Raw genomic sequence first — 25,653 nt, 5'->3', positions numbered from 1 at the left:
ATGAAAACCCTCTCAGGCCCAGAGAGTGAGCCAAACATCGGTAGGGCCCTTCTGTGGCAGTTGTACTGGTTGCCATGATTTTCTAACTGGGTCCAGTTCTTTTTGTTGTGTTCTGGTGCTGCAAAGCAACAGAAGGAAGGAGAATATGCCTGCAGGGCTTTTGATGGCGCACAGAGTTTTTTCTCAGAATGTATTTCTGTTGCCATCTGCACCAAAATAACATTTTTTAAACATTAGTTTGAATGCCTTCAATTCACACAAACAATTCACATAAATAGTTTAATGTCCCTCATTTTCCACCTCCTCCAGCTGCCCCACGTTCCCCAACTAAACACATATTCTCTTTGAATACTTTATTATTTTTACTTATCCATGTGCCTGCCTCCTTCCCTTCTCATCCTGATGTCCAGCAGAGGGAATCGAAAAAAAAAAAATTTTTTTTTGCCAGTTATAGGACTGTCAAATTATTTTTAGGCATAGTTTAGGTAGACAGGACCACCTTATAATGATCTCAATTTCCACAAGAACTATGAAATTTGAAAAGTTGATTGAAAAGTATATTTTTTTCATTATTCTTTTCACCCCACTAGTTCCCATTATAAAGTTGGAAAATACTGCTTTTGGAGAAAATAATCAGTCCTGGAAGGTAATTTTTTAAAGGTCATGAAAGAAGTACTTTTAAAACCAGAAGCATGAAATTCCCCATTGTCACGGGAGGTATTACCTTGTCTGAAAATTCTTATTGACATAGTTAATAAGATGTTCTCTAGTGTGCTCAGTTAAGTACTTTGTTAAATCAGCTATTTGTTTCCTTTTATAGCAGCTGGAAGAGATGGCATTTCAAATGCAAACAATTTTCCAGGCCCTGGGAAAGTTATGAAAAGTAGGTTGTTTGAGATTTTTCTTGCTTCTGGACATAGGCCTATATTGCTATGGTCTTCCCACTGAAGGAGTAGCTTTTCCTGTGACTTTTTGTGACCACTACCATTTTAGGCTGACCCTTACATTGATCTGTACAGTCATGCAGTCCTAAATGGTGAGCTCACCTAAATGGTGAGCATGATAATGAGGGTTGGGTGCAGACTATACCCCTCCATCATCATGAATCTCTGTGCAACATCTACTTGTTGAACATCCACTGAGCTCTACTGAGGCACCAAAATAATATGTGAAAGGGGTGCTCACCTTCAATGTCTAGCTTGACTAAAATATGATAAGCATTTATACCAGTTTCAGTTGCAAGTGACAGAAAAATGCAAAGTAGCTTACACTAGAAATAAATCTATTGATAAATGAATGAAATCTATAGGAACAGGACTGGCATCAGTCTTGGTTGGATTTAGGTCCTCAAACAATATCAGGTGTGTTGAATTAGTTACACTCTTTTCTATGGGTTGACTTTCTTCCTAGACTGACAAGATGGCAAGATGGTCCAGAAGCTCTCCATATCACATCCTCTTGGGTGGCAAGGAGACAATATTTCTTACTGATAATTCCTGCTCAAATCTGGGAATCCTTTCTGATAGAAACAACTCTGCAGGATTCAGTGCTCTGATTAACCAGGCCTGGGTAAGATTCCCAGAAAGGGAGTTCATTGGCTTGATTGGCCAGAAATGAATCACATGTTTCACCATTTTCCTCAGAGTTAGAAGCCAGTCTCCTGGACTGAGCTCTGGAAAAAGTTATTCTCCAAAGGAAATTCATATCTCTTCAGAAAAGAGGGAAATGAATAAAAAATATACACTATCAGTATTATACTGGCTATTTAAAAGGCATATTTAAGTATTTACGATGTTCTCAACCTAGTGTTAAGCATGTATATGCCTCACTTCATTTAATTTGTTTCTTTCATCAACTTTATGAGGTGGTTACAACTATGATCTACATTTTATATATTTAAGAAGTCAACAGTTTCAAAATTTAAGTGACCTGCCTGAGGTCACACTGTTACAAGTAGGTAAGGCCGGGATTTGAGCTGCAATGACTGATTTTGGAGCCTGTACCGTGAAGCACTGGGACATACCATCACTGAGAAAGACAGTGACAACTATAACATCTAATGCTTGTTGGTACTTACTATGCAAAGGGCTTTATGTCAATTAGGAGCAAAGTGCTGCACTCAAGCAGTATACAGCAGCTTATCTTCCTAGAAAGGCTTTACACAAATTCAGAAATGGACACAAGAGTTTAGACTCCCCCTAGAGTAAAGTAAGCCTAGGGAAGCAGTTTGCAGTGGGGGAGGGGAGCTTGGGGGAGAGGAAGTGCTAGGCCTTGAGGAAACGGTTTTCAGTAGCAGAAAGATATAAGCATATTTATAGGCTGAAGAGAAGCCAAGAGAGGCAACACTTGATAACGCAAAACGATAAACCAAAAACAAAACCAAACAGGAAATCGTTTATGCAGCAGAGTCTCAGGAGAGGTGGGAGGGAAGGAGATTCCAAGCTTTGATGGAGGTGTTTAGGTTTGGATAGAAGGGACGACACCTTCTATAAGATAGAGGGCAAGAATGGAAGAGAGAGACAAAGGGAAATCATAGCTTCCTTGTAAAAGAAAATTCATTTCATTACAGCTTACCCAGTGCTTCACATGAAATAAATAGAATTCTACCTTTAATTCTGCTTTTATTCCATCTTCCATTGGGTCAAGACTCTTTTAATAGTGCCAAATCACTCACTTTGGGGTTAGTTTTATACAGCATTTTGAAGGCGTTTAGCATATTCCTTTATGGAACTCCTGCCAAATTTGCTTGCTTGTTTATTTACTAACTTTGATTAAGCAGGTTACAGGTGCTTTCCCTCTGTCATTCTGGTGTTTTTATGGCGAATGTCCACAAAAGGACTAGTCACATAATTTATTATGGAAAAACATATAACTTGTTATTCACAAAACTTATGTATATAAATTAATGTAAATAGGCAAAGAATATGTTTCCATGGGAGAGATAAGGCTAAGCTAAGTAATTAGCTACAGTTTGCAATGTAGATAAATTGGCAGCTGGAAGGGACAACCCATTACTTTATAATTAATTGACTTAGATCTTTTTAAAATTAATTAGTTGGGAAGTACAGCTGGGCAGAGACTGATGTACAAGGAGCCTTCCGTACTCCCATCAGAAATCAAGGTCAAACAAGTGTTTATGGCGATTTCACCTTTCAACTACTGTTCAGCAGTAATTCAATCAGGTAATTATTGCTTAGATATTCCTTAAGTGTCTTCTCCAGGTTCTACTGGGTCTTTCAGTAAATCCACAGGTAACTGTATTTTCTAAATATTGACTTATCCTAATTATAGATCTATTGTTCTGTAGACATTAAAGAAATGCATCCTGTATTGAGTGCTTACTACATGCCAGGGCCCACGATGAGTCACTTATATACTTTATTTCAGTTTTCCTCATAGGATCCCTATGAATTAGGTGTTTAAAGAGGTGGTATAGTGTAATGGTGGAAGGTGAGATTCAAAAGCCTGACCACCTAGGTTTAGATCTGGCCATTCAATTAACTGCTGTGTGATGCTGGACAAATTACTGAACCTCTCTGTCCCTCAGTATCCTCATCTGTAAGATGGTGATAAGAGTACCTTCCTCATGAGTGTATATGTATTAAATTAGTTAATCTGCATAAAGTGTTTACAGTGAAACCGGGCCTTCACATAGTGCTGTCGTTATTTTTCCCATCACGCTCTGCCAGTAATGATAATAGGCACATTTCTGAGTACTTACCTTCCTCTAAATAGTGTACCTGTATTAACTGACTTAATCCTCCTGAGAATCCCATCAGGTAGACATGACATGAATCCTCATTTTACAGATAAGAGAACTGAGGCACAGGGAAGACTAATAACTTTCCCAACATTACCTAATCACTTAGTAGAAGAGCCAGGGTTTACTTTCAAAATCCGTCTTCAAAACTCATGCTTTTAACTACTCTGCCATAGTGTCATATTCTTCCAGAATTATCTGGAAGACATACCTAATGGAATGCAGTTCCCAGAAGGAGCAATGTTCATTTATGACTGTCATTATAGGTGCCCTTGGCCTGGAATGCTCTGCTTCCCTTGCCCACTGTTGAACACCCTGTTCCACCTTAAATTGTCAACAACAAAATCTTCAGAGATTCTTCTCTTAAGGAGAAGCCATCTGTGATGGAGTTTTCTGCATCTTCCCCTATGGACCCACAGAATCCTATGCTTGTCTCTTTTATAATATTCTTATACCATGTCAGTCTGTTAGTCAAATAATCAGTAGATATATTTATAAGTTCATCAATGACTGAACAATGAGTCCCTTTTCTCAAGGAGCATATGTCCTAGTGGAGAATGATAAATTTTAAACCTGTTGAAAAATTTAAAGATTAAGACTATTTCAGATGTTATGATGGGTTAGTGTAGAAAGGGGCTGGCTGTGCTGGTCCAACTCGGTTGGAGATGAGAAATAATGGCCAGTAGCCAGGCACATACAAGTCAGTGTGGAGAGCATTTCAAACAGAAGGACCAGCAAGTGCAAAAGCCCTTTTGTGGGATCAGTTCTGCTGCATTTGAAGAACAAAATGTGCAACTAAGAATAACATTAAGATATGCATAGTCATTATTTATTTACATGTTTACCTTCCTACCTAAACTGTGAATGCTTTCTGGTTTAGCATTCTGTTTAGCAGATTTCCTGGACAATGGTCTTTTTTTGGCTAATTGGCTGAATAACATCATTGACACAAGTGAACTGTTATTTAAGGTAACTAATTTCTTTTTTTTTCTCTTCCTCCTGCCTTTTTTAATACTTGCTACTCTTCTGAAATGATTGCCAAAATTCTCTCTCTCTCTTTTTACTAGTCCCCTCTACACATTTCTGTTTTCTTTTGGTTCTAGCTTCCCCTACATCTATTTCTCCTGTCTTTTGATTCCCCACCACCCCTTTTTTCCCCTTGATCCCTTTTGTTGTCTCAGGTAATCCCCTCTAGGCTACAGGGGTCTGGAAGGAGGTATACTCTTTGGATGGGGATAAAGCTGCTCATACATATCTTAGCTTCTTTACTCTGAATCCTCTTTTACAGACCTTGAAGAATTCCTTATATTTCGGGGTCAACACCAAAGCTCAAAACATAACCTCGTCCTGAGATCCTCTTTGGGTAAATGAATGCAAGCTGGTTTTCTTTTAAGCCATTGTTCTGGATGCAGCCTTTAGAAGAGGAGAGAATACGGTGAACCACCTTGATGCTTCCAGCTCACCTGGGGAGAAGTTTTGATTGCTCTTAGAAGCTTGATTGCTCTTAGAGACTGAGGTTAAAGAAGTTTAAAAAGCAAAAAGGAGAGACCAATTTTAATAGTTAACTATAAAGGATTCCTAGAGTTCCTTTTCTTCCATCTGATAGAGAAAAGAAGCAACTCCTGTGCCTTTGTCTTGCAGAAAAGCTTTCTTCTGCTCCCCAGGAGTTTATACAGCTATTCAGGAGTAAAAGATAACCAAGGATGAACTCGGACCTCCCCTGGGGCCTTAAAGGCCATCTCTTTAATTGCTAATCGGCTGAACCCACACATCTTAGATATATAAATTTTAATCAGCTTCCCTCCCATTTCTCCCCTTGTCTTCCAGGGACTGGGTTCCACCTACAAAGAGTATTGGAATCGATTTTGAAAATATAGGAGATCAGCTTCTTCTTGCCTGTGATTGTTCTTGAGATGCCATCTAAGATGACCTACTTCCCCTCACCTTCTTCACAGGCACTGTGGGGATTTCTGTCTGGCCACTGTCATTTCATAGCTGCAAACACAATGCAACCCCATGACCTTGCGTTGCAAAAGAAAACCTGGTGCTTTTTTAAAAGCTACATTTTAGTGTTTGCTTTAGCTACTAATTGAAATGGCCTAGAATAACTTTAATTATTCTAAGATCTTATACACCAAAGGATCTTGGTGTACAAATGTCTTACGTAGTAGGGTGCTTTCCAGGAATCAAAAGATGGAGAAACAATACTGTACAGATTCTACTCTTGGGCTCTGGACTCAGACTGGGTCAAATGCCTGCATCAACGCTTAGAGCAGTGCCATGTTTAGAGTTATTTAATATCTCTGTAGCTCAGTTTTCTTATATTTACAGGAGAACAACAGTTTCTAGGGTTTGGAGAAGGAGTCAATAAGATAATGCATGTAAAGCACTGAGCATAGTGTCAAACCCAATATAAACATTCAATAGAAGTCATGATTATTTTGGTCATTGGGATAAAGGAGTAGAAAGGGAAGAGATAGGCTCTGAATCAGAGTATATGAATTCTAGTGGCCTCGACTACTCATCCTCAGCTGGATGTCCTTGCTTGTGTTCTCGGCCTCTGTACCTGCCATAACCATAGCTGTATAGGCAGCTCCATGAATGGTCCCAAGAGGCACAGAAATTCTAATTGGTGAGATTAGCCATGGGTTTTTTTATTTGCCAATATCAGTAAAATGGTGAATTAAAAAGAAAGCATTCAGAATTACAAGATCATCGATGGGGGCATTACGAGAAAATAAGAAAGAAACCATCAAATCCAATTGAATTGAAAAAGGTGCTATGCATCTAGTATTGTATGGGGCTGTCTTGAGAGACTGGGGGAGGGCAGGAGGAGGGGAAGGAGACCTAATCACTTCCCTCAAAATTACAATACAGGAGTAGTCATTAAAAACAAAAATTAGCACGTCATCTGCTGAAGGGCATATAGTTACTGAGAGGAAATGGTGCACCTTACTCTTATGTTCCCTAGACCTTCTGGTGTGCTGTAGAGTGCAGGCACAATGCCTAGTAACATTTACTGTATGGTTGGAGAGAATATGCAATTTTTAACGTGGAGGAAAAGGTAAGTGGCATCACACCCAGACAATGAGATAATTATAGCAAAATAGTCCAAAGCATTGACTCTGGAGACAGAACGCCTAAATTCAAGTCCAGACTCCCTTGCTTATTAGCCGTCTGATCTTATACAATTCATCTTAACCTTTCTATGTGCTTTAATTTTCTCATCTCTCAAGTAGGAACAAGAATAGTCCTCCCCTACAGAGTTGTCAGCATTAAGTGAGAAAATGCACATAGCCCCCAGCTCAAGAACTCAATGAATGGTAGTTTTTATGATTATTAGCAGAGTACTTTTGGTTTCATTGGATCTTTCTTTGTAAAAACTCATTTCTTTTTTACCTGTTCACAGGTATGAGTGAGATCAGTTTGTCTTCACCAAATCACTTTTCGGTGCCAAGTTACCCACTGAGACAGCAGAGTTAAGACTGACATATTGGACGGGGCTCTTGAAGTTTTCCAACAGAAGTCAATTTTTTTGTTTGTTTGCTTCGAAAGCAGAAGCGGATGTGTTTTGCAAACATTTGACTCATTCCTCACACAAACCTCAGTATTGATGTCCTCACTCCACATAATGTGCAGCCATGAGGAGATGAGAGGTGAGAAGTGTTCATGTCTACTAGTTAAATAGATAACCAGACATTATAAACTGAGAGGCCACTTCTGCCTCCACTGGCTGGCTGGGCAAGTCACCTGACCTCACAGAGACGGCTTTATCCAACTTTAAAATGAGGATAATGGGATTCCTCTACCCACACAGGGATGTTGGGTAGCTTAGTTATTTGATGTTTGCAATATGCTGGGAGATAAAAGGCAGTATGGAAATATAAAAATATATTAAAGAAGAACAAAGTGAGATGTTAAAAGTGATGGCCAATGCAATAGAATGAAGAGATTGGGCAACAGAACCTGGAAGATAATAAAGTTGTTGTAACACTAAATCATAATATTGATACTAGGGTTTTGAAGGGCTCATTCAAAATAGCTCTTTTGATATACAATAGTGAATTTCTGACTATTGCAACACTTTCCTTCTATTCCAAATGAACACTGGCTTAAAAGAAATAAAAGGTGCTTATCTCAGTCAAGGTGAAATCTTTCTTATATTCTTCCGTGAATTAATATGACCTTGTAATACTAACCCTTGGTGTTGAGCATATCCTCCTAATAATACTTATTTTGTTTTTATGGCATTTGTCTTAGATGAAAGGTCAGAGACCGTCTATCCAGGAAAATAAGCTAGATAAAAAATTTTCAATAAATAACTTACAAAGTCATTGTTTCTCATCTCTCAATTCAGTTCAGAAACCAGCTTGACCTTTTTTCTGCTAACGGCAATAAAAGCTGACTGGATCAAAGTGACCTTTTTTCTTCTTCTTCTTTTCTGTTCCTATTTCTGAGCCATCTGGTTTGACAGCCGCACGAGCTGAAATACTTTCTTTTGCAGTCTTTAGAAATGCCCCCTAGAGGCAAATAACCATTTGGCAGAACCAGCAAATACAAAGTATAAAAGAATATCTCCTGCTTGTTCTTTTTAAGGTCGTGTGTGGAGGAGTCAGGGCAGGGGGTGAGAATACCCTCTGCCTGCTTGGCAGGTTTATAGAGCCATTTCAGGTGGGAGATACATTTTCAGGCCCAAAGGAATTTGATCTCATTTCTTTTCTACGGCCAATAATGTAATAGCACCTTGGTATTCAACCATAATGTGTCAGCAACCTTGGATAATTTTAAAAGTTTGCAGAAATCACCCTTCATGCTAAAATACATGTGTGAATACTGACCTAAAGTTATTGCTGAAATCCTAGTCCATGCTTCTTGATAATCACCTTTACCAAAGTCCTTTGGTGATTAAGGACATCCTGAAAAATAGGACTTTTGAGTGGCTGGGGGCTGAGATCTGAGTAGCAAATACAAATCACCTCACTCACTCAAAAATGCAGCTTTGGTTGCTTCGGGCATGATTATCTTGTCTCGATGGCATTGTATAGATCACACATTGTTGTATTTTGTACATTATGTACTGACCATGTCTCATTAATCTTTCACATCAATATCTCAGCGTTACAGAGATCAGGCTAAACCAAAGATTAATCAAACAGGAGATATTTGAGCTTTTGCTTCCTTGGGTTTTGCACAGAAAAATTGGGGGTTAGTTGGAAAAAGCAAGCCAACTAGCCTTTCATCAAAATTACTCTGGGTCAATATCAGAAAAAGACACTGGAGAGACAGGGAAAAACATACTAGAAAGGAGGGGTTTCTGGTTTGCCACTCCCTTGGAACAGTGTACAATATATTAAAGTTGTTTTTAAATTTGCTTCAGTAAAAGTGCCTGCCAAGTTCATGTACGAGATCTCAAGTTTGCCATGAGGAGTTAAGTTATTTCCAATTTTTTCAAACAATAAGCTATAAATAGCACAAACAATGACAGGATTGTGTTGATTTCCTCCTGACGTATGCTGGCTAAGGGTTTTGGTCAGAATCCTGAGGTGGACAGCAGGAATTCTGTCTGAGCTACAGGGTGATCCATCGCTTTTCTGAGACTAGCCAAGGAGGCAGCTTTCAGGAAGCAGTCCTCCTCTCCAGGCACTTGCTGTGGGGGTTCTGAATTATTTACTGTGTGAGAGGGCTCCTGGCTTTGAGCACGGGGAATGTGCTTCTTCAGGCTGCAAAGGCTTAAAATAGGTGCCTTCTCACTATTTATGTACAACTAAATTATCCATCCCTCCTCCTCTCCCCCAGACATGTTTTGTTTTGTTTTGTTTTCCTCCTGGTGGCAAGGGACAATAACACTTAATTTCTACTTATTAGGAGTTGCTCTCAGGATGGTTCACTTTCCCAGGGGAGGGCTTGTGTAATGGGCGATGCAGAATCACATTCATAAATTCATCGTGATTTATCTCAGTGCTATTACAAATGGCAGGTGCCCAGAAATTAGTATGGCATTTAAGCACAGCCACATAACTGGAAGATTGCTTCTGGGCATGCTGCATGGCTCGTGATTTTTCCATGTTCCTAAAGCGTGCGCCTTAATGATTCATTAATTAGAAGTTTTTATCTGAACCAGCTGTCCTATCATTAACTGGTGCATGTTTCACCCAGCGAACTGAAGGCAACTGGTGTTTTACTCTGATTCCTTGGGTGAATACTGCATGATATGGACCCTGATTGCCTTCTTTTCCTCATGACTATTCAGCCAATCCTTTCGTCTGGCCATGTCAATGATGGTAGGCCTGCATGCCCTCAGCATAATGGGAGATATTAACTGACCTCAAGGGAATCTGGGAGGAAAAAGAACGATATCGTGAGACCAAAGGAAATTATGTCTACTTCCATTTGCCTTGCACAGAGTAGGAGTTTAGTGAATACTTGGTTTTTGTATGGTTTTGTTATTATTTTGTCATCAGATTGGAAAGTGGTGAGAGGTCATGGGGAAAAAGGCCTGGGAAAGTTAGTATTTTTCCCTAATTCTGGAAGGAAAAGCTTCAACTCATTTGCTATCAATTCAACAACTCAGGCCAAGGTAGATCCATCTTTGTCCTACCTGAAACCCATATGTTTAGCTTGGTTTAAAGGCGCTTATTGAACATCTATCACATGCTGTGCCAAGACTTGTGCTGTGTGCTAGGAATGGAAAGATGATCCCTTGAGGATCCCATTGTCTTAAGGAGAGTCAGTCATGAAAATATACAATCTAAATATGCCAGGTGTGCTTCCATTAGTGCTTCCTAGAGTTGCTGAGGATATAGTTTGCTCTTGGATATGAAGAGAAATTAGCTGGGCAAAAATAGCTTTTGCCATGTGTGCTGTTTGGCCTACTTTTCAGATATTATTGGATTGACAGTGCTTCAGGGTTAAGTTTGATTTTTACTTCTCAGTGTTCCATTCGGGCAGCTTCCTTGAGCATGCAGATAAAGGACATCCTTAAATAAACTTATGTTTACTGACTGCTACACCTCATTCTGTTGAAAGGTAGACTCAAGTACTCTCCGAAAGGAAGAATACCCATGGGTTTAGGGCAGTCTTCGGGGTCCCACCTGGACCTTGTCTAACATGCTTTCTAGATATTCAAAGTCAACCATGGTCTGTATCAGGGGTTGCCAAATTTTTTCCATAAAGGTCAGATAGTAAGTAAATATTTAAGGTTTTTCAGGCTGGGCAGTCGCTATTACAACTACTCAACACTGCTTTTGTAGCCTGAAAGCAGTTATAGGACACATGTAAACGATGGATGTGACTATGTTCTAGAGTAACTTTACAAAAATAGGAGAATGCTGGATTTGGCCCTTGGGCCCTAGTTTGTTGAGACTATAGCATTGAACAAATATATCTGGCTATTACTTAGTCAAAAAATATTTAAAAATTTTAAGTAAATATCTGAACTTCAGATACTGAACATTAAAACTAGGGATCTAAAGTCATTTTTAAGTTCTTAGTGCCTAGTTTATGTAAAAAACTATGTAAGGTTTGAGGATAAAAAAATAAATGAAAGTTGGTGCTTAATCTCAAGGAGTTTATAATTTATCAGGAAGACCTATTTTGCAGATGTAGAAACACAGACCCTCAGAAATGACTTGCTCTTGGTTAAATAGTAGCAAAGCCAGGACTCCGCATCAGGCCTCTGTGAGCTCAGGCATCTTTCCTCAACAGAGCATTTTGTTTGATGGGTGAAGATCTTTGGGTCAGAATGAAGTCTGAGGAGGAAGAGAGGATGTATGATTCATTGAGGTTCCCATACTCTTGAATCTTTGCATCAGTCATCTTTTAGAAATAACTAAAGGAAGAGATGGAAGCTATTTTCTTAAGAGTGCTCAGTCACATCACAGCTCATGCTAACCACAGAATTGCCTGACTTTCCTTGATGCTAAGAGCTCACTGTGTGTTCACCATAGGCATCTACCAGACTTCAAAACAGTTTTGTTCTCATTTGGCCAAAGGATCTCATATATTCCTCAGGTCTTTGTAATGCTCATGGGTAGAAAAACAGTTATCATTGCTAAACTGAAGATGTCATTTAATTATTCTATAAATGAAATACAGCTACCAAATCCAACAGTCATTTTGCAATCTCATTCCTAGTGATATCTCTGCAGCATTTGATAGTGTTGTCCACCACCCTCTTTTTGGGAAATTCCATGACATGGAACTCTCTTCTCCTAAAACGAAAAATTTCCCAAAGAACACTCCTAAACCCTCTACATTTTGCATTATTTATCCTCTCCTTCAGGACTTCCTGCTTTGGGGGCTTTAACTCTTACTTCTAATAAAGAAAAAAGAAAGGAGAAAGAGAAAATATTTATTTGGCACTAAAATGTTCTAAGGATCTAGAGATAGAAAACACAGATCCTTCCTTCAAGGATTTCATAGTCTTATAGAGAGAGAGAAAAAAAGAAAAGATAATAACTCTATAAATTGTAGATGCTAGTAAAGCTGTGTACTAGGGGGTAAAATGTGAATACTTGGAATGTGGAAAGGTGACTGTGAAGGCTCCTCAGAAGAAGGAAGAATCTAAATATAAATTATCAGGGTGAAGAAGTTTGACCCCTCAAGACTGAATTTGCTGCTTCTAAGTTTCTCCCCAGACTGTGACAACTTGGACTAGCTTGCTACTACCCATTTCTCTATTGCTTCCCTGACTAGAGCAAAAGCATCTGGAGGTCAGGGATGAGCCATGTTCATTCATCATAGTGTTTTCAGCATGAGGACAGTGCCTGACACCTGATAGGGGCTCAGTAATTGTTACTGAAAGACAGAGATTATTATTCCTACTTTATCCCTGAGAAACTGAGTGTTAACAATTGAAAACGAATTTATGCATCATTCATCATCAGGGAAATGCAAATCTAAACTACAATAAGATATCATCTCACGCCTGTCATAATGGCTAAAGCCAAAAACACAAGAAACAACAGGTGTCAGCAAGGATGTGGAGAAAAAGGGACCCTCTTGCACTGTTGGTGGGAACGCAAGCTGGGGCAGCCTCTGGAGGTTCTTCAGAAAGTTAAAAACAGAACTTATGTATGATCCAGTAATCATACTACTGGGTATTTAACCCCCAAATACAAAAATATTAACCCAAAGGGATACATGCACCCCTGTTTATTGCAGCATTATTTACAGCAGCCAAGTTATGGAAGCAGCTCAACAGTCCATTGATAGATGAATGGATAAGTGGATTATGTATAATGGAATGTTATTCAGCCATAAAAAAAGAATGAAATCTTGCCATTTGCAATAACATGGATTGAGCTAGAGAAAATATAATTCTAAGCAAAATAAGTCAGAGAAAGACAAATACCATATGATTTCACTCATATGTGGAATTTAAGAAACAAAACAAATGAGCAAAGGGGAAAAAAGATAAAGAAAGAGACAAATAGAGAACACACTTAATTTTGGGAACAAACTGATGGTTACTAGAGGGGAGGGAGGTTAGGGAACAGGTTAAATAGGTGATGGGGATTAAGGAGTACACTTGTCATGATGAGCACTGAGTGGCGTATGGAATTATTGAGTCACTATATTGTACACGTGAAACTAATATAACACTGTATGTTAGCTATACTAGGATTAAAATTTTTGAAAAATGAATTTATATATATGACTGAACATTGAGTATTAGGAGAGGTTGATAGTTACACACGGGCCTTGATGAGTCCTTCACCATTTTTGCTTCCTTTCAGCTAATTTAACATCTCAGGTCCTACCTTCATTCCAGAATTTCAATTCCTCCTCTCCAATTCTTTTATATATATATATTCTCTTTGAATGTCCCACCTCAAACTCACATCACAATAGAACTCCTTATCTTTCTCCTGGGTGGTGGTGATTCTTTCTTTCTGTATGACATCAATATATATGATATAAATACCCATTTTCTTGTTGTAGTCTTAGACTCTAGCATGTGGGATTTAAATATGTAAGAAAATAGAAAGCAGGGATCATTTGTCAGACAGAGCTTTAGAGAATTTTGGCACATGGAAGTTCCCATACAATGATAGTTAGCCCTCAACTCTGAATAAAGCTGACTCCTAGACTAGCACCATCCAATAGATATGAAATGTGAGCCACAAATGTAAACTACCATATGTAGTTTTACACTTTCTCATACCCATATTTAAAAAGTAAAAAGTAATAGGTAAAATTAGTTTTAATAGCATATTTTATCAACTGCTCAATAAACACATATGACTAGAGATTATTATATTAAGCAGTGTAGTTCTAAAGGGCCTTTCAAAAAATTTTAGAAGCTACAAAATAACATTAAATTCTAAGTCTTTTCCCATCATTTGCATCCCATTTTTTATTCAAAACCTTTAATATTCAAATGCAATTGATTGGAAGGCAGGTGGTGGTCATGAGGGCAGGTCAGTAACAATGCTGGGAAGGGAAGCTATCAGGAAAAAGAGATTAATGCTGCAATTATAACCCTTTGTCTTGATGTATATTTGTTCAGAGAAATCTCAAATATATTTGACACACATGTTTACAGAGGTGACATCCTTACAGGAGTGATGTATTTACAAGAATACTGTGGCCCTTAGATCTCTAGTCTAAGATCTAGAGAATATTTATTTAATAGAAGTCTTCTAAACCAATTAGGTGGGAAGGGAAGCCATGATGAAGTCTCTGACCTTTCAGTCACTTTGCTTGGGGACCTTCTCTGGTGGTGAATAGAAAGGATTGGAGAAGGTTAAAAGTTTCCTGCTCACTTTGCATTTACTGCTTCTTCCATTTCACTCTATGTGGTTATTAATCAAAGTCCCAACATTACCTATTAATCATTGTCTTCAAGCTATTTCCCATCTCCTAAACTCAAAACCGTAATGCTCTCTGAGTCTTTCCTCTCTCTCCAATTAGATCCAAAGTCTGTCAATACCTTATTCATAGAGTTGCTTACATCCTCATCCTTCTATTTTATCCTTAATGTCATTTCTGATGTCTCCAACTCCATCACTTCATAGTTTGACCAATGCAAGGATCTCCAAAATGATTTTTCTCTCTTGAGACTCTTTTTCCTTCCCATCCCCTCTCACCATCAAATTTCTTTTTCTTTTTTTTCTTTCTCTTTCTCTTTCTTTCTTTCTTTCTTTCTTTCTTTCTTTCTTTCTTTCTTTCTTTCTTTCTTTCTAAATCAGCTTCTATCGAATTTATTTTTCTAAGACTCTACTCAGAAAGCACTTCCCTCTCTCAAATTCCTCTTTGCCTAATTAAAACGAAAACTAAAACCTCTGATTACCACACTTTATAAATGAAGAAATTTAAATGGATTAATGGTAAGCTATTTATCTAGAATCACACAATTTAAAAATGGAAGAGCTGGATTTAAACCCAGGCTTCCTGACTTTTAATAGTGTATGCTTTCTACTATACACCCTACCTGTAGAATAATGTCCAGGGTCTTTTATCTTTATTTCAGGCTTTGCCCAATTTAAATCTTTTATAACATGTCAATCTTCTCTTTACCTCCCATACTCAAACCCATCAACATGTTATTCTTTAAAGAGACATTCATTTAGCTATTGTATGACTATTTATTAGGCATATCATGTATACAACATCTGTTAGATACCTAAAGGGATTAACCTTATAGGCTATGTGACGGATAAGGTTGGCAAAGTAGGCAGAGGCCAAAGTACTGACAGTGTTGAAAATCAGGCTAGGAGTGTAATTCATTAGACAGGGTAGTGCAACAGACAGCTTCTGATTAAGAATGTGAGATGACAAATTTGGCTCAGTATGCATAACACATTAAAATCAGAAGAGCTTGGAACAGCCCTGAGGTTACAAAGTATTAAGAATAAAGGCTACAGATATTTTTTGTCTGACTTACATGCTGGTTGTGTGTGTGGGGAAGGAAATGCACCAGTTTGTCAAAGTAGGAATGGGAGAGATTGGTGGAGTGGAGGGAGATTATTTAAACTCTTTATAGATCTTTGTAACGTTTTAGTTGTTGTACTTGTATGTACTCCATTATAATTCATAAAAATGAAGGAAACTTAAAATAAGTACTTCATTTTATACCCAGCCAGAGTTTCTCACTACTTGCCCCATAAAGCATGAATTTGTCTATTTAAATGAAAGAAATACCTCATCAGGCTTACTGCCTATACCAAGCCTATTTGTTATTCTTCCTATAGTAAATTTCTCCCCTAAATTACCAAACACCTTAGAAACCCTGTCTGGAAGGTCTTACGATGAAGCAACATGGGCAATAATGGCTAAGTGCATAGGTGCTGCCAGTCCTTGCTGCCATTCTCATAACAGACATGGCCGACCTCACCAGCTCTTGCCACAGATCCTGCTGTAATCTCAGAGTGCTTCTCAACACTGGCCTTAAAGTTGTTGCTACCAATCAGCCAGAATGAAAGGAAAAATGATACTCATTTTCCTTTCCTGGTATAGTAAAAAAGAGCACTTATCTGAGTTTGAATCTCATTTTTATTACTGTGTGACCTGGAACAGGTTAATAAGCCCATCTGAGCTTTAGTTCCCTATAAAATTGGGCCTCGTTTTGTTGATAGTTTTCTTATGGAGATTAAGTGAAATCTTATGCTGGCTGAAAGAGCCCTTCATCATCTTTCTATATTTGCTTCTATCTAGCTAAAACTTTTGGCTTAAAATGCTTACTGTTGCTCTTATTTATGCTTGGCCTGGATGTACCACTGAATGAAAGATATTGATTCAGTTTGATTGGGAAATCAATGACTTATTTTCTATTTGTTGCCTCTAAGGCAAAGGCGTGAGGGTCAGCTCTGATGCTTAGTCTCCTCTCCCAAGACTCATGGTCTTGAGCCAGTCTCATCTGCTGTCATATTGATGCCTTTTTCTGGTCAACTGTCATTCAGATGTTATTCTCATATTACTTTCATCTTGGGCTTTCTTAGCAGATTTTAAATTCTTTAAGCCTCTCTCTTTCTCTCTCTCCCTCTCTCTCTCTCTCTCTCTCTCTCTCTCTCTCTCTTTGTGTGCACTATATATACAAAGACTTAGGCAAGTGCCTAAAAAATACCATATAGTCTGAATTCTATGAAGGGTATATACTATCAGGGTTGATCAGGGATATGAACCAGTCCAGAATAGAACCTAGAAAAAGTCAGCTTCCCATCCATCCATCCATCCATCCATCCATCCATCCATCCATCCAATACTTATTGAGCACAAACTCTGTGTTAGATCCTGGAATAGCCATGGACATTTAACAGTGAACAGGCTCTATTCTGTTCTCTCATGGGGTTTCTAATGAAAGAAGATAAATGAAAAATAGTTGTCATCAAATAAATAAATAATATGATTTTAGATATTGCCAAGTGCTATGAAGAAAGGTAGAGAGCGTCTGAAGAGAAGACTGTCTTGAAGCCAGCAGGTGAAATTGCTTGAAAGCACTGGTTAACTAAGAGGTCTAGCAAACAGTAAGCCAACAATATTTGGAGGAGTAATCAGATCTCTGGTGATTGATGATAAAAGAGTGGCCAGCAGAATATATCCAAAAAGGCCAGATGCGAAGGGATGTCTCCCCTTTATCTCTCTTTTAGCTTCTTTCTGGGAAAGAATTTCTCTCAGGAGCTGGACCAAGTTGGTGGACATGAGGAAAATGGCTGGATCTAATTAAGAGAAGACTGCAGAAGCAGTAGGAAGGATTTTCGTTCCAAATTGTACTTAACCCATTACATGTTTGGCAGGTTTTCATAATTGTCTTAATTTCAAAGACAGATCAAAGATCAAGTATGATTATTGCACAAAAGTAAAAAAAAAAAAGAAAAAATCCCATCCTTTGGAGGTGTTAAAATGAAGCCCCCTTACAAATTCTCCACACAGATTACAGACTTCAGTACAATGCTTAGGTGGATGACTAAACTACGGCAACAAATTAGGTGCAATTAAATATTTTCAACTTTCCCACATACCTGAAACCAAAGCTGTGAAAAAAAAGGCCTATCTCAGGTAATTAATTGCCATGAAATATTTAATAACCTCTCCTCTGCTACATTTAACATGAGGCATGAGTGCTTTGTTTGGACTTAGTCACACAGTTCCCTGGAGCCATGGGCATGTTCCCGCAGCACACTAAAGGAAACAACCTCCAAAGCATGGCTTATTTAATTTGCAACTCTTGCCCCACCGCTTCACACCCAAATTCTTTATCCTTCGGGCACACATCATATAACCACAAGGCACTGCAGTAACATCCACCTTATAGGCAGGACTTTCATCTACCCACAGCTTCCTCCTTTTTTGTGAACCATTTGGCTGTCTCGAAATGACAGTAACCAAGCTTCTCTTTTTGTAGCCTGACATGTCAAGGACCCTGCTGAATTCAGGAAAGAGATGATTTTATGCACCAATTTGCTCTAATAACAGAGTGGGGGCTCCTTTAATGTTAAGATTCTTTAGAGAAGGACATTGAATTAAAAATATTGACCCTTGGGGTGCCTGAGAGGCTCAGTCAGATGACGAGTCTTGATTTCAGCTGGCGTTGTGATCTCATGGTTCTCATAGTTCATGAGATCTCACGGATTCAAGCCCAGTGTCAGGCTCTGTGCTGGGTGAAGCCCGCTTGGGATTCTCTCTGCTCCTCCCCCACTTGCCCAGCACTCTCTCTCTTGTGCCCAAAGTAAATAAATACACTTAAACATTTTTTTTAATTAAAAAAATAAGTATTGATTCTTGAGCTAGGTGCCTGGTGACTTTCGAAGTGTGTAATGCTGTGTGCCAGCTCTCCCCCAGTCCCCCAATTAAAGTATCGAAATATGTAACAGACGGGATGGTGGATAAATGTCGATTGCAGTTGCCAAATTTGCAAAGGCAGATCTCATTGGCTTTGGATTTAGCATGCTAGATGACAGTGGAAATGGGTAGTGTTATTTGCATCTAAGAAAGTATTTGCTGAGCCAGTTGGGTTAGGTCTGAAGGTTTTGCTGGTGAGGAGTTTACACATCCAATTTCTCACAGAAAGGAGGTTAATACCAGCTTCAGAGGTGGGAGGAACCTTTTAAAACCGAGCTTTTCCAAATCTAAACTGAAAAAAAAAGTTGCCTTAAAACCATAAAAAAAAGAGTTGAATTTTATTTTATGCCTTAAGATAAATTGCATTTCTTCATCTCAATTCATTTATGTATAAGTCTGAAAGCTTTTTGTTATCCATTTGACTTAAAATATGTAACAAATACAGTTCTAATATATATACTTTTCCTTAGCACAGCTGGCCAGAAAGTGACAAATTCTTTTATTTTGCTGGTGTTTTGTTTTCTACTCCATTTACCAGATTTTCTGGCTTTTCATTTTGCCCACCTGCTGTTGCCCTACTGTGTACATACTGAGCCTCTCCTCTCTGTTCTAACACAACTTCTCTACAGAGACATAGATCTATCATTCCGTTTGGTTTCACAAACCTTCAACAACACTGCGGTTTGTTCTGGTCTTAGCCAGGAACTGATTTTTGTGTTTTGGAAGTACCCCAGCCATGAAAAACCTTCCGCATTCTCCAGAAGAGATATCTTTCTTTCTCATTCCTTCAGAAGCATATCTGGGAAAGTTCAGGGGAAATGATCAGTGCTCTCGGAGCAGAGTATCTTAGAGAATTGAATTTGCAGTCGGTGTCTGTTTCCCAGAATGGGGAGGGGTGGTGGGGTGGGAGAGAGGTCTCTTTCGTGTGTCTTAGGTTGTATGAGGAAAGGGGAGTTTTGTCAGTCAGCATTTAAAAGCTCAGTGAAATGTACATGAAAAGAAGCATGTAGAAGAGCTATTTTTTAAGATGCCAGGACTGCTCTTTGTCATTAAGACTTGAAATTTTCAGGGGCACCTGGGTGGCTCAGTTGGTTGATGTAGGCTCAAGTCATGATCTTGCAGTTCATGAGTTCGAGCCCCACGTCAGCCTCTGTGCTGACAGCTGGGAGCCTGGAGCCTGCTTTGGATTCTGTGTCTCCTTCTCTCTCTGCCCCTTCCCCACTTGTGCTCTATCTCTCTCTATCAAAAATAAATAAATGTAAAAAACAAAAAGACTTGAAGTTTTCATGTCTTCATGGCTTCGCCAGAGAAATCCAACCCATGGGAGCAGAAGGAAACCCTTTCTGGAAATTCTGAGGGTTCCCAATTGATATCGAGTTTTAGAATTTGCAGCTTTGTGTTTCAAAGAACACCAAGTAGTCATACTGGGTTATTTCTTGCTCAGGCTGGCTCTTCTGGGCTTATCAATTTCAAAATCCTGACTGTATAAGGATTACATGGATATTTCTTTAAAAGTATAGGTTCCTTGCCCCGCTCCCAGAAATTGTGATTTGGTTGGTCTGGAATAAGGCCCAGAAACTTATAATACAAACAAAAATTAAAAAAAAAAATCCCTAGGTGACTAATGCTTTGCACAGCCAGGTTGGGGAGGCCATCGCTCTTGTCACGCTAACCAGCTTGTTTTGGAACTGAACCCTGACCTCAGCTTCATTAGTACCACACGCTGGATACCACAGCTAACTGGTTCCATTTGGGAATATATAACCTTGTCTCTGATCTTGCTGGAGGGCACTGATGTGAGGAAATAACCCTTACAGCTATTTGCAAGCATAGCTCAATGTGTGATTTCAATACTGCTCTTTAGTTCCCAACTATACAATTTCAAAAAGTGTTTTAATCTTCAAGAGAATATCTACATTTGGATGGAGAAAAAAGGAAACCTGAGCTGTTTAAAATGCTTTTTCCCAGTAAGAGTGATTTTACACATTTTAATGAATGACCCTCTCAAAAATTTGTATTTAAATCTTGTTTTTTTCCAAGCAAGAATTACATTGCTTTTAATGATTTATCATAATTGTGTTAGAAAAGTTCTTATTATCTTTTACATTTTTTCCCCTCCAGGTTAGGATGAAGGATAATAGGTCCTGGACAAGGGCTATATGCAGTGTGTGTGTTGTGTGTGTGTATAAATGAAATCATTAAACACTGATTGTTCATTATTTTATTCAAAGGCAGGCAGACCTGATCCACTGCAAGGTCATCTCATTATTTGCGATGAGCATGTTTCGGTATGCCGGGTTTGTTTTGGCATTTCTTTTAACCATTATTAATAGAGAAATTCAAAGAGTAGAGGATTCAGTTTGTACCAACATGAGACTTAAGACCAGGATAACAGGTCAAGAGAATAACTTAAAATTCAAGGGGCGCCTGTGCGGCTCAGTCGGTTAAGCATCCGACTTGGGCTCAGGTCATGATCCTATTGTTTGTGGGTTCAAGCCTTGTGTGGGCCTCTGTGCTGACAGCTCAGAGCCAGGAGCCTGCTTTGGATTCTGTCTCCCTCTCTCTCTGCCTCTCTCTCTCTCTCTCTCTCTCTCTCTCCCTCCCTCTCTCTCTCTCTCTCTCTCTCAAAAATAAATAAACATTAAAAAAGGAGAGAATATAGGGCAAAGGATTTTAATGGGCCAATTGATTTATCTAAGTCTACCTGGAACACATTAACCAAGATAGTTTACTGAGTAATCTCTCTCAGGCAGGAACATGGTAGACATTCTAAAAAGAATTTGGGAACTCAAGAAATCTCTGTGCTCAGTGAAGCTGAACCAGGCCCCAAGCTCCAGATGGGAGCAATGCAGACTGATTAGCATCAGTGCCAAGAGAGATAAGGAAACGTACCTAGGTGCTGTTTGACTGTGCTCTGGGTCATTGGTTCTTCAGTGTGCATAAAAATCCCCTAGGAAGTTTGTTGAAAATTCAGATTCCTGGGTGCCATCCACTGAGATCTTGATTCATTAAGCCTGAAACCAAAATACTACTACTACTACTACTACTACTACTACTACTACTAATTTGAATTAGCTAACTCTGTGATTTAGATCACACTTTGAGTTATACTGCTCTAGATAATTTTTATGGTGAAAATAAAATCAGATTTAAAAGTAAATATTTCCCCTATTTATAAAAGGAATGCCATGATTATTACAGAAAATATGGAAATGTCAGAAATACAGAAGAAAACAACTCTTCAAATGCCCCTAACCTGAGCAGAGTTGCTATCTGCTAAGATCTCTTCTTCCCTCTTTCTGCAGACCCCAGTGGGTTCCCCTCCCTCAGCTTCCCGACTTAGCATCTCTGTGTGGAAGTAATTCTCCATTTTATTTTATTTTATTTAAAAAAATTTTTAAATGTTTTTATTTATTTTTGAGACAGAGAGAGAGCACGAGCAGGGGAGGGGCAGAGAGAGAGGAAGACACAGAATCTGAAACAGGCTCCAGGCTCTGAGCTGTCAGCACAGAGCCTGATGCGGGGCTCAAACTCACGGAGTATGACATCATGACCTGAGCTAAAGTTGGACGCTTAACTAACTGAGCCACCCAGGCACCCCAGTAATTCTCCATTTTAGTATGTTCAAATGCTAGTTCTCCCTTTAAGTCATATATCTCCTCCTTTGATTAGTCCCACTTAGATATCCTACTATCATTTCAAACTTAAACACTTCTAGAACCATCCCATTTTAACGATAAAAACTAGCTCCGTTCCTCTTTTTTGTTAAGCGGAAAATATTCTCCCCAATATATGCTAGAAACTTCTTTAATATTTCTCTCTTGCGCATCATTGTTTTCTAAGTCCTTTTAACTCACTTTTCCCAAATGCTCCTTGCAATCTTCCTTTCTATCCAAGGCACACATCAAGTGGTGTGCACTTGAATGCTATACTGAGTTTGAAATGTTGAAATATTTTCTTCTACCCCTGCGCTGAATTCTCTAAGTACTCACCACCACCTCATCACCTATCCTTTCTCTTGCCACCCCCCCCCCAACAACCTTGCATGATCCAGCAGCTTCAGATTTATACCTGAGCCTGTTTTAAGGACCCCCCCACAACCCTCACTCAGCCAGCTTCTCTTCTGGCTGGTCCGTAGCCATGCTGCACAGGTTGTTAAATTTGTTGGTTATCATTTTTGCTTTAGTTCATTCCTCTACCCCATCCTAAAAGGACCCTCTGTACCAAAAATACTATAGCCATGATTCATCTACATTTCCTAAATTCAGTCTCTCAGAACTTGAATTGTTTTATGCATCGCTACCACACCCACCTTCCTAAAAAATCTGCTGTCATCGTCAGTCCCCTTGCTTTGAAAACCTTATTGGAGTGCTTACCTAATTCAATTCCATAAACTCTCAAGAGCTTAGTGTGTGATAAGCACTAACCATTTTAGGCACTGAGAAGTTACAAAGATCACATTACTTGGCCACTAGATAGAAAATTTAGGAGGTTTAATATGAACGCCAATAAAAATTGGAGAAGGCATAAATGTGATAAGAGAAAAGGCACAGGACTCTATATAATTCAGGTGGACAATTTTGTTCTGAATATTATCTGATGTTCTTGGGGAGATGGGTGCTTGTTTTACTCTACAGCTTGAAAGTCTCTTTCTTATCTGTTTTTCCACGGTCTCATGCCTCCTTATGTCTCAGTAACAATCCTGACTTTCCCTCCTAGTTCCATAATCTGACCCTTTTTTCTCCCATGGAAATGACCACGTTTCAACGACCAATCAAATTTCTTAGACAATAGGGAGGTTAAAATTTTCTTTATCATCAAACCTTCTTGTCAGCTGTAGTGGGTATGCAGCTGTGGTATTTTAGAACTTATGACATATTGAAAAAGGTTAAAACTGTTTTTTACTTTGCTTTCTCCATTATACAAATAAATAATTTAAAATCCCCTTTTTCCCAACAATAAAAAATACTACTTGCATTTTTAATCTATTTTAAATTTTATTTCTATGAGTATTTCTACAGGTATGAGACTATAAGAACATATCTTATTCATATTAAAATTAACATTATAAGAATTTTTCCTGTAATTAAAATTGATTTGTAAGTGTAATTATTGCCATCATAACATTTCCTCACACTCAAATAACTTAGTCTTTCCTCGTTGTATACTTAGGTTGTTTCAATTTTTACTACCATTATAAACGACGCTGTATTATCTACAGTAAAAGTAGTACATAAAACTACGTCTCCTATTATTTTCATTATATATATTCCAAGAAGCGGGTTTATGGGGGCATTTAAATAGTTTAAGGTTCTTATAGAATACAGTCAATTCCTTTCCAAGGGATATTTTTAAATCAATTTTTATTACTACTAGTAAAAAAAAATACTTTACCACATCCCCTTCACAAAAGTATTACTTTGATGCTAATTTAATAGGAAAAAATTCTGTTTGTTTCTTTGGTTACTATTCAAAGTTAGTATTATTTTTCTTGTTTGGTAACCAGTTGTCATTTTTAGAACACTGTAATATCAGTACAAGTGCTAACAATTTTGTCTTGAACCAAGGTTGAAAATGAATACTTAGTGCAGTTGGAAGAGTATGTAGCTCAAAGTCAGGAGACAAAAGTCTTTTTCTTTAATGCCAATTATTAGCTGTTGACCATACATCAATGACTTAATCTGTCTTTGCTTCATTATAATATGGTAATGATTTATTATTATAGATGTTATGAGGTTAAAATGAAGGAACTGCTGTGGAAGTGTTTGGATAGAAAATTAGAAATGACATAAAAATATAAACTGATACTCTTTTTGCCTTTTCCATTGGTTGATTACAATAAATATCACTGGCCCATTTTGGATAAGATTTGACAGCCATATTAACTCTGTTTTCACCAACATCTGTTGGTACCAACTACATGCCAGTGACACAGTAGATACTGATGTTCCCAGAGGTGAGAAAGATAACAGAAATGAAAGGACAAGATACATACACACAGATACATACATATTCATATATATATACATATACATAAATACAATGCAATAAGTGTTATCATAAGAATATGTAAAAATATGTGAAAGCAGGGAAAGGATGAGCAAAAAATTGGGGGAGGGTTTCCACAGAATGAACATTTATGTTTAAGGTAAATAGGAATTCATTAGGTAAAGAAAGGAGAGGAATGAGACTACAGGAATGGAAAGAACAAAATGCAAAATGGCATTGAGGGGTGAGAGAATAGAGGAATAATGACATATTGGTATTTTTCGAATATATAGGGAGTCTGTAGGAGTGTAGAGACTAAGAAAGCTAGAATGTGGTTACAGAATTTGTACCTAACAATTTTGTATTTATGATTAACGCTTCTAATCACTATTTCAAAATGGCAAATATTGGCCAAGACATAGGTATTCCTATCAAATAATAATTAGTATAATTTCTACTTTTCAGGTGGGAGAGTCAAGATGAATGCTTTATTAATGACGGTCTCTGCTTAAGTTCAAGAAACAATCACTAGTAAATATTGATTCAGTTAGTGTCTGCTACGTACTAAGTACTGGAGATATAACAAGGTTATCATCTCTTGATGAAGATTACATTCTAGTGGAGAAGACAGTCATTGAACAACCACAGCAACAAAAAGTTAGCAAGAAAGGAACTGTACTAAATTCCATGAATGAAATAGATGGAGATCTTTATTCAAATAGATTTTGAGTACCTAAGCAGTGTCCTAGGTTCTGGCAATTTAGGGATACACATAATAGGCAAGGGTCCATATGCTCATAGAGCTTACAGTCTTTCCAGCAAGTGATGAATTTAGAGAATTAATAAAATAAATTTAGACAAAGTGTTAAAAGGAGGTCCCTCTACAGAGAGGCTATTTAAGCTAAGATCTGAAAAAATCAAAGAGCTAGGGAAAGAGCATTCCAGCCAGGGGAAAGAGAAAATGCAAAAATTTTGAAGCAGAAAATGGCTTAGCCTACTGGAAGAACAGAAAGGAGGCCAGCATGGCTCTAGTATAGCGAAGGAGATGGAAAGTTTAATGAGATGAGGTAAGAGATGCCAAGAAGTTCACTCAAACTGCTCAGTAGAAAACTGGCTTATAGAGA

General features: G+C 38.3%; 1 long non-coding RNA gene across 4 annotated transcripts in view; it reads left to right on the top strand.

Moving 5' to 3' along the window:
- Positions 1-25,242, top strand: part of LOC123386668 — a 59,752-nt gene extending 34,510 nt beyond the window's left edge. For 2 of the 4 annotated variants that reach the window (XR_006600923.1, XR_006600924.1), the window contains exons 3-8: positions 821-883; positions 1,411-1,569; positions 3,056-3,182; positions 4,641-4,729; positions 7,170-7,416; positions 24,995-25,242. This is a non-coding gene — a long non-coding RNA (uncharacterized LOC123386668). Of the gene's footprint in view, positions 1-820; positions 884-1,410; positions 1,570-3,055; positions 3,183-4,640; positions 4,730-5,048; positions 5,124-7,169; positions 7,417-24,994 lie in introns of all 4 variants that reach the window. The other 2 variants (XR_006600925.1, XR_006600926.1) reach the window with 2 other exon arrangements.
- Positions 25,243-25,653: the final 411 nt, after the last annotated feature.

The sequence above is a fragment of the Felis catus genome, chromosome B4 (genome assembly GCF_018350175.1).
Source record: "Felis catus isolate Fca126 chromosome B4, F.catus_Fca126_mat1.0, whole genome shotgun sequence".
Taxonomy (NCBI): Eukaryota; Metazoa; Chordata; class Mammalia; order Carnivora; family Felidae; genus Felis; species Felis catus.
This window is presented reverse-complemented; position numbering and strand designations above follow the sequence as displayed.